General features: G+C 40.9%; 1 protein-coding gene across 13 annotated transcripts in view; it reads left to right on the top strand.

Moving 5' to 3' along the window:
• Nucleotides 1–9130, top strand: part of ADGRF5 (adhesion G protein-coupled receptor F5) — a 120697-nt gene that overhangs the window by 61036 nt on the left and 50531 nt on the right. The window contains exon 1 of one of the 13 annotated variants that reach the window (XM_025191437.1): nucleotides 7818–7973. The exons of the other annotated variants lie outside the window; for them this stretch is intronic. The gene's annotated coding sequence lies outside the window, so the exon portion shown is untranslated. Of the gene's footprint in view, nucleotides 1–7817; nucleotides 7974–9130 lie in introns of those variants that run through there. 13 annotated transcript variants of the gene reach the window in all.

The following is a 9130-nucleotide window of genomic DNA, read 5'->3' as shown; positions in this document are numbered from 1 at the left end:
CCCCCCCCCCCCCAAACCCTGAATGAAAGCATTTTTTTCTGGCAAGATATCTAAACTTCTCTTCAAGAATCCAAGTGACAGTGAACCCAGCACCTCTACTGCTCCATTGCCTGCAATGCTATTGAAGTGCATCTGTCTACAAGGTCCAAACCTGTTTCAAGCTTGTATTGCCTTGCTTTGCCTTTTTGTTTTTTGCAAGACTGAAATGCTGCTCCTATCAGATCTTTTCAAGCACAGTGATCAAGTCACTTTTCAGCCTTTTCTTTGGTGAACTGAGCAGAATGAACTCCTTAAATGTTGCACTATATTGTTTTGCAGTCCTTCCTGGTGAGGTTAATGTTTTGTTGCGGCTATTAAGTCCCTCTTTGAGTTGTCTTGGAGGCAAGATTAAGCAGTGCTAGGTGTAAAGGGCTGTGATGTCCAGAGGTGAGGGAAAGAAGGAAGGAAATGTTGAATTTCCTTGTGCTTTCCCATCGTGATCTCAAGTTTTTATGTTCTCTTCTCCTTAGGTAGATTTAGCTATCAAATGTTCCACATGTGGAGGGTGTTTGCCTTCTCTTCTGTACTTATGTTGACACAGTGCCTCTGAAAAGTTTTATTAGCTCTAGTCTCTGGGTTTTTTTAACCACTTGCATATAAATGACCAGTCCCAGTCACCTTGCAAAGTAAATGTAACGGCTCATTACCATACATACAACTGATTACTCTAGTGATAATTTTGACATATTGTTGAAATAATGCTTTTGTGCAGTTTCATGGCATGCTATCTGAGCCCAAAAGCATGAACAAAGACCATTTGTGTCGTGATCACCAATACTGTTATCAATTTGCTTTGGTATACGTGCAGCTTTGCTTAAATTGTGATTTGGTGAAAACCCAGGGAAGTTAAATCACTTTTTAGCAATGCCATAGTACCTAATGTATTAGAAGGAAAGATTAGAATAGATAATATCAAAACAATGCATGTATTTCTCAGACAAATAATCTTTCTTATGACGTGTTACACATGCAGAAAAGAAAGCATCTTAAATTTCATTGTACTGAAGCAATACAAAAAATGTAAAAAATTACTTTTTGTGTAATGCATAGTTAACTTGTACAACTCATTGCCCCAGGAGGTTGTGAAGAAGATAGTATAACTGGGTTCAAAAAAGAATTAGACAGATTCGTGGCAAACAGGCCCATTAATAGCTATTAAACAGAAGAGTCCAAGGATGTCATGAAGGACCGATGATGGTGGATGTATAATAAGGGCAGGGAGAGTATAATAAAGGATATAGTTCACTCTAGATATTCCCTGTTCATACGCTCTCCTTCTAAAGCATCTTCTACTTCCACCCCTGGACACAGGATACTAAATGGATGGATGGACCACTGGTCTGACCTAGTACAGCACTAATGTTCTTAATACCATATTTTTGTAAACACAACACATATGAGTAAGATACACACCCCAGAATAAGATACACACCTTGTTTTAGGAAATGCAGAATGAAGAGGAAAAGTTTTTTTCCATACTTATTCCTGCATAGAGCAGGGACAGGACTAAGAAGTCTGCAAGGCTGCAAAAAGGGAGGAAGGAGAGACCAGGAGTAGCTAGTGAAGAGCAACATTGCCAGAAACAAGGTTAATTTAATTAGTGAAACATCAAGGCCGTTACAAAGGAGAGACATTTGTTAACACCTGTGGAATGAAGAACAATGAGCAATTAAGTCAACTGACTCCCCCACTTGCTTGAAAAGTAGCACCACTGCTGCTGCTGAACAGTTGATTATGGAGCAGGAATCAAAGCAGGCGCTTCTGTTTTAGGCAGAAAAGTCAGCTTCCCTGCTTAAGAGGTGTATCCCAATTTTGGAGGGCTGACTTTTGGGGAAAAGTTTGTGAGAAAATATGATATTTAGACTCTGTACTTGTTTAATTAAAAGGTATATTTGATAAAATATTTCAAATATTTCATAACTAAGATGAATGTTTTAGAGCTTACTTGACTCATAAATAAATACAAATATGAGTTGGCAATCTATGTGTATACCAAACTTATGGATAATAGGTAGCTGGACTTGCATAACTACATAGATGGTCTCTCTCTGGGCACATCTGCACGTTCCTTCATGTGCAGTAGTTACTACACATTTAGTTTACTACTTGCTTAATGAAGTACTAACTAAATGCACAGTAACTGCAGTTACTGCACAGTAGCACCAGCACACCATTTTTTAGTGATGGTTACTGCACAGTAGCCTAATACTACTGTGCAGCAGTGTATTAGCATGGTTTTTGCCCAGCATGCTACTGTGCAGTGTTATTGGGCTGCTGCACATCAAGTGCCTCGTGTAGATGTGCCCTCGGAGAACAGAATCTGGTCTGTGTTGTTTGCATTTCCGTGTAAACTTGTGTCTGGAATAATGGGATATGCAAAATTACTCAAAACTCTGTCTAGTTTCGTATCAACCTTGCTTTTCCATGCCGAACAGTATTGTCCTGTTGTTTCCTCCCACCATCTCTCTATCAACCTGTTGTTTATTAGAGCTGTTGCCAACCAGTTCCTCAGAAGGTCTATCATGATATGGAAGATGTGTTCACGAAACAGCTTTTGGAGGCTCTAAATACTGCAGGAAATGTCCAAGGCATTGAGATTTGGCCCTTCTGGGTTTTAATCAGCGTCCCTAGAGCATCTGTAAAGATAGTTCTTTGGCTTTTCTTCCTCATGCTCATTAAAATACAATTCTTAGGGATTGCTCTTTGGGGATCTTTTCTTCCTTCACCACCAGATGTTCATCCCAGAGACAAGCAATGCCTATAGGTATGTCTATATCATGACCTGAGAGACATTTCACCACTGACAGAATAAGCCCCATCTACCCACTCTTGTTGCACTTCTATCTACCGTGGAAATAAGGCAGTGAGGACGCTCTGATGGCATCTCAAGCCACCAGCATTGAACATGCTGGAACCCCAAGTGCTGAGTGCGATGCTGGGGCTGCCACTGCTTCATTTCTGGATTGAGGTAAACAGCATGGAAATGGATGGTTAGGGCTAATCCCTTCAACAATTCAGCTGAATTTTCTGCTGCTCTGGATTAAAGCAGCAGTGACTTTTGTAGGTGTCATCCTGAAACCCAAATCAGCAGGATGGCTGGTTTTCTGGTTTCCCCCGGCCTAGCCAAACACAGTGCAGTCCCAAAGGATCTTCACTCCATCATGTGTTGCTGAATCAGGTTTGTTGGTCCAACCATTTCTGACCCCTACGCAGATGGAAGAGCACTGGCTACTTGGTTGGGCCTTTCCTAGTACGCATTTTTTGCCATTGTTAAGCAGCTGCTGACAGTATTGGGTATCATCCTAGCACATGTTGCATTTTCACCATTTGTCTGTGGTTTCAGGCACAGTATTCCAGCCAACTTATGTGTGAAGCCCATAATGATGGTTACAGCTGATAGGTTCAAGTGGTCTGCTCTTAACCATGTAGAAGAACCTTCATCACCATTTTCAAGAAGTTTCCATGAAGGGGCTTCGCTTCTTGTCCCTTTAAACAGGCTTCATATCCTGCTTGGGTTTTCTTCCTGACTTTCTCCATGATTCTTTCCTTACATATTAACATTAAAGTCAGCATAGTATTTTATGTATTTAAAGAGCGCACAATTCCCTTTAAACACAAGACTCTCAGTTCTCTTCAGCCTCCTTCCTCTTTTCCAGTTAGGTGCATTCAGTCTCTTGACATCTGCTCTTGAGTGTAAAGCACTCTGTAGGCTGACTAGTTGTCTGGTGATCATCCTAACCACCCCTGTTCTTCCAGAGTCCAATCTGTCATCACAGTAGTGTAAGATATAACTGGACTGGCAAAGTTATGAATTGCTTCATAGAGGCTGTTTCTATTAAGCTTAGATTTCCAGAGTTAATAGTCTCTTGTATTCCAGTGTAGTTTCTCTTTTAACATCAATTGTGCTGATGGAGTCATGTTCCAAAAAGCCAAGGTGTTTGTAGCTATCTTCAAGAGATAACTTCCTCTGGTGCTAAGTTCATATAATTCCCCCTTTAGAGTTTGTGGTTCTTGTTGATGGCTACAGTAGCACATTTGTATAGTCCAATGATGCTCAACCAGGGTGCTCTGAGATCTTTTTAAGGTGCCACTCAAGATCAGCACTTTTAGGTCTACAAATATCTACATGATTCATATGTTAAACCCAGAGAGTTCAAATGGGAATCTATGGGCATTTATACACATACCTTTTCATGCTGCAACACACCGGAGATCCGATTCATCAGAGGAGACCCAATTAATCAAGCCTACTCCACATGTGAATTGATGCGCACTGCACTGCGTCGCATGCAGTTGTATAAACGGCGAAATGCGTGTCAGCGTGCGGAAAATGATGGCAGTGCACTTTTGAACTAAGACACCTTCTATGTGTTTTAGTTCAAAAGCGCGCCATTGCCATTTTCTCAGCGCTGATGCACATTTTGCTGTTTAAACAAATGCATGCGCCACAGCATCAGGCACTTTTCAAAGCTCCTGGCGCTGCGGCACAAGCACGTGTGCAAATACCCAGTAGTGCCAAAAACCTTCTGACCTATGCCTTTTTCAGTTCCTTGCAACAGCTCTTTGTAACAGAATCACTCTATCATTTTTCTGTACTTAGAAAATAAATGAAAGCTAACAGCTGGCATTTTCTAAGGGGTGCCTAGAGTCAAAAAGATTGAGAAATACTGGTCTAGCCCAAGGTCTCTCACCTATACAGATAGTTCAGTGTCATCTAAAAAATCTTTACCTCTCTAACTCTTTTGAATCAGTGTTCCCCGTGAGTTTTCAAAAGGAGTGTCTATTCTATATATGAATGATGGAGTTTTTGTCTTGTTTTTCATCTTTCGTTGTTAACAAGGAGGGGCAGCAGCTAGGAGAGACATAGTAGGACCACACAAGACTGTGATATGCTCAGAAGATGAGTGCAGAAAATCAGAGGCTACATAGGACGGGGGCAGGAGGGGTGGATTCTTCTGTTGTATTTATTTATTGCTTTATTTAATGTTCCACACAAAAAATAGTTAAGCTGTAACATTTGACCTGTGGATAAAAACTCCCCCTTCTCCACTGAGCTGTGCCTCAAATTCAAACATCCATTCAGAAACACTCATGGCAGGAGAGTAAATATAATGACGGGGGACTAAACTGAACAAGTTTCTTTTTCTGCAACTGATACAGGCAATGTTGGCTGCTTTACAGGTTTCCACATGCTTGTTCCCTTTGTGAAAGTTTTTCTAGATGCCAGGACTAGTAGCAAGGCAGCAATTCTTATTTAGAAGTTAATGCAGCTCTAGTGTGAATAATAATGATAAATTGAACCATTTTCCCTAAGTCAAAGCAAAGTACTTGAAGCTGGCCAATAAAAGGGTAATTAGAGATTCATAGATTTTATAGACACTAGGGCTGGAAGGGACCTTGGAAGATCAGTGACTCCAGCCCACTATCCCAGATGAAAATATCTGGGGGTTGCACATACTCAGGGTATACTGGGAGTACATTGTTGCACTTACAAGCCTGATTTTTAAACCTAGTGCTTTAAGAATTGATACAACACTTGGTTGACTAGTAGCAGAAAAGGCTTGCTTTAATAACTATGAACAAGCTATAAAACTAAATGACAGAAAAAGGACTCTTTCTTAGTATTCAGTAAATGAGCTATATTACCACATAGTCCTCATATTAGCTGCAGGAGATTTTTACCCAAGCAGGCAGGAAGCGGTTCTTGTCTTTACAGCTTTCACAGACCATGGGTCCTTCACTTCTGAGCTGTTTTTGGGGGGGGGTTTGGGCAGGGGCAAATCCTATCTATCTATCTATCTATCTATAGAAAATATCTGTCTATAGATAGATATAGTTATATATATTTGATATAGTCAAGATAACTATATGATATAGTCAAGATATCATATATATATATATATACACAGTAAAAGCTGCATTATCTGGCACTTTGCCACCCGGAATTGTCTACTAACCGGCATCTGTGATAGATACCATGTTGGTGTTCGGGACACAGCCGAGTGGTGTCACTAGTGGCAGTCTCATCCACCATCTGCCATTGTGATCACATTGTGATCACGTTGAGCTTGTGCTTGTGTTTTTGATCACGTTGTGATCGTGTTGAGCTTGTGCCTGTGCTTTTGCTGTGACTTTATTGCTGAATATCTTGCCCATCCTGCAACTATGGCTACCAGTACTCTGTCAACAAGCGGAGGACAGAAGTGAAAGCATGTTGTTTTGACGATTGCGCAGAAATTGGACATAATTAAACACCTGGAAAAAGGAGAAAACAGGAACAGGTTGATTCAGGAATTTGGTGTTGGCTCATCTATGATCTATGACACCAAGACGCAGAGGGCAGAGTTACTCCAGTTCGTGATGAATTCTGAGATGAGTAAAGCAATTGAGCAACGCCGTACTTTGCACAAACCAAAATTGGAACAATTACGCAAGATATTGTACGAATGGTTTGCCTTAAAACATTTGGAGGGAGCTCCAATTTCTGGCCCAATGCTGATTGAAAAAGCAAAATAGTTCTTTCAACAAATGGGAATGACCGAGGCCTGTGTTTTTTCAGATGGATGGTTGTCTTGCTTCAAACTTTGCCATGGTATCAGAAGGCTTGATGTGTCTGGAGAAAAAAAACCTGCTGATCATGAGGCTGCTGAAAAATATTGTGGATTTTTCCAGAAATTGGTTGTGGAGCATGGTGTATCCCCAGAGCAGATCTATAATGCTGATGAAACTGGCCTTTTTGGTGTTGTTTGACAACTTCTACCCTGCCTGGTGCAGGTGAGGTCGGTGCAGCTGGTTTTAAGCAAAGCAAGGACCACCTGACTGTACTTACATGCGCAAATGCAGCGGGCACACACAGAATCAAGTTGCTAGTGGCTGGAAAATGCAGGTGACCAAGAGCATTCAAGGGTGTCATTCATCCACCTGTTGAGTACAAGGCACAACCTAATGCATGGGTGGACAAGGACATTTTTTTTTTTTTTCTTGGTTTCACCATGTCTTTGTACCAGCAGTGATAGAGCATCTGAAGAAACTTGGAAAGCCAGAAGACAGAAAAGTTATTCTGATTTTAGATAACTGTCAAGCTCACCCTCCTGAAGCACAGTTAGTGTCCGGAAATATTTTTACCATCTTCCTGCCTGCAAATGTCACCTCGCTCATACAGCCTATGGATCAGGGAATTATCAAAAACCTGAAATCCATCTACAGAAGGGATTTTATGAGGAAGCTACTCAACTATGAAGGCAGTCTCTAAGAATTTCAGTCGCAGTTTACCATTAAGGATGCAATTTTCAATGTGGCATGTGCCTGGTGTGCTGTGAAGAGTACAATTTTAAGGAAGGCTTGGAGAAAACTGGACAGCAGTGATGTTTGCAGAGGGATCTTCTGATGAAGAAGAATTTGCAGGTTTCAATGTGAGACATAAAGAGAATCATTAAAAGAGATTCTTGATGTCCTTCAAAACGCTGACCCCACTAACCCACTCACTAAACTCAAAAATACTGAACTTGAAGAGTGGGTGAACAATGATCAAGAGCTTGATGTTGCACAAACCTTTACTGATGCTGAAATTATAGAAAAGGTTGTGCATCCTGATGGATCTACTGCACCTGAACAAGACTCAGAAGAAGAAGACCGCAGTGAAGAAACTAAAGTGGCTTGAGCTACTGCTGCACAATCTCTGGAAACATTCTTGAAATGTGCTGAGCCAGCAGTCTTTTTCTTCTGCTCAGGAAGTGATGCAACTTCATGTTGTGCACAAAATTTTCCTGGAAAAAAAGGCAACTGATTTGCAGGCAGGCAGACGTCCGCCGCTTGCTTCAAAGAGCTTCAGCAGCTTGTGTCAAGGATCAAATATTGCGCTCCGAAGCAGAGCCACGTTCTGAGGCTACCTCTGATCCCAACGTGCCTTCAGAAGCAGCTGAGGGGCAGTAATAGTACAGTATACTATTTACTTTATTCTTCCCTATAGCATAGTTAAAATATTTAAAGTTAAAATATTAGAAGTTGTTAGATCACAGTTAAAATGTTATATTAAAAGTTAATGTTATATTAAAATGTTATATTAGACTTTATTATATCATAGTTAAAATGAAGGCTTAGTTTCTTTCTTGAAAAAAAACTCAGATAACTGGCATATTTGATTAACTGGCATCCCCCATTCCCCATGGATGCTGGTTAACAGAGCTTTTACTGTGGTTATATGTGTGTGTGTGTGTGTGTGTGTGTGTGTGTGTGTGTGTGTATAAATATAGATATATATAGTTATAGATATATATACAGCGTCCCGCATAAGCATTTCTTCTCACACCTTAAAATGCATTTAAAGCCCGCACCCCCATTACAATAGTTGCACTCATCTGCCGTCCTTTCTCTAACACTGTCTCTTAGTTGTCACCCCGATGTTGGGGTTTACATTCTCGGCTTATTCACTGTCACTGTTGCTTCTGCTGCTGCTGACACTGCTGCTGTCATCATCGCTGTCTCGAGGTCCGGTTGTATCGCTGTCATCTTCGTTATCCCTGGCCACTCTCCCTCTCAGAGTGCCTTTGAACAGTCTTTGCCAAGTGTCTCTTTGGCAGGTAGAATTGGCTGCATCTTCTCCATCCTCTCCCACCAATTTCCAGTAGTAGGACTGGAGTTCACTCAGAGCTGGGTGCAGGATGGCTACTTGATCTTCCCTGGACTACACACCTTGCTGGCAGTTTTGTCTTGCTTTTTATACTGTTTTAATTGTATGGCTTCAAAGCATTTCTTCTTGATAGTTTGTTAATCAAAGTCCGAACAAAGCAGGCAAGAACAAAATTAACATATTACAATTGTGTCCTGTTGTTTGGGTGCTTGGTTTGCTTTTGCAAGTTTTTGATCAGTTTGGAATCAAATGGGATTAATTGAATGAGGTACTTTAGGGAGTTAATCCCAGAAATGGAGATAGTGAAGATCAGAGGCCATTGGATACAACAAGTGCGAGTTTCAGGAGAGTACACTGGTTTGGCATAATAAACATTTAAACAGTTGTAAAACTTTAGATAGATATTGGATGTTTGCTTTTGGAAGTATGCCTTAATCAAAGCGGGAATGTCATAAACCGGAT

This window comes from Alligator sinensis, unplaced genomic scaffold (assembly GCF_000455745.1).
Source record: "Alligator sinensis unplaced genomic scaffold, ASM45574v1 scaffold1666_1, whole genome shotgun sequence".
Classification (NCBI taxonomy): domain Eukaryota; kingdom Metazoa; phylum Chordata; order Crocodylia; family Alligatoridae; genus Alligator; species Alligator sinensis.
The sequence above is the reverse complement of the archived record's forward strand: the minus strand, read 5'-3'. Positions and strand labels throughout refer to the sequence as shown.